The following is an 851-nucleotide window of genomic DNA, read 5'->3' as shown; positions in this document are numbered from 1 at the left end:
GACGTACGTGTGGATCCATCGGACTTAAATTATTTGTCTGCTCCGATTTGTGTGAATGAATATCCAGAAATGCAGTTTTAAGCTTAATTTTGTTTATGCATGTCCTTGAGAAAAATGGCACTAGAACATGTTAAAAACACCAAAAACACAATTTCTATCAGAGTGGGTGATCTCATATTTTAAGCCACGCCTCCGTTTTTTACAATACTCTCAAGTTTGCCAGTGAACGGAGGTAAAAGTAATCCAACAAACGCAGTGTTTGCTGCAACCAAACAGTCCAACCGTGTCTCTTGGAAGTCGGCTTGGCAGCTCAGGAGGTTAGTAACAGTTGATCTGCTGGAATGACACGTTGTGTTGACACAGGCGCTTGCTGCTGTGGTTGGCTGATTAGAGTTCGGATCTGAGGGTCAGGAAATAAAGTGCTTGGGCCCGTGCCAGGTTCCATCACATCGCTCCTGGGGCAGCTGCAGTCATCTGTGAGTCTGCGGCTGCCAACTTCAGTGACAGATTGTCAAAAATACAATTGGCAGGGAACTTGGTGGAGAAATGTTGCGGTAATTTATGCAATTTGGTTTAGTTCTCAGAGTCTAAACTACGCTTTTAGCAGCTTATTGTGGCTGTTCTGATCATATTGAGTGCACAAGTAAACACCTAGACTTTGTGAAAAAACAGTAGAAAAACAAATTCAATGTGACATAAACTTTATTTATATTGATATTTTTTATTTTTTAAATCCTTATTTAGTTGTTATAGAAAATATTTAGTCTTTAACTTCTTTATTGATTGGCCAAGCTGCTAATTTAACAGTTTTTTGTGCTTTTTCTACATTTGTTTTTAGTGTGTTTACTTAT

The sequence above is a fragment of the Oryzias melastigma genome, linkage group LG10, assembly GCF_002922805.2.
Source record: "Oryzias melastigma strain HK-1 linkage group LG10, ASM292280v2, whole genome shotgun sequence".
NCBI classification, from domain to species: Eukaryota; Metazoa; Chordata; class Actinopteri; order Beloniformes; family Adrianichthyidae; genus Oryzias; species Oryzias melastigma.
The sequence above is the reverse complement of the archived record's forward strand: the minus strand, read 5'-3'. Positions refer to the sequence as shown.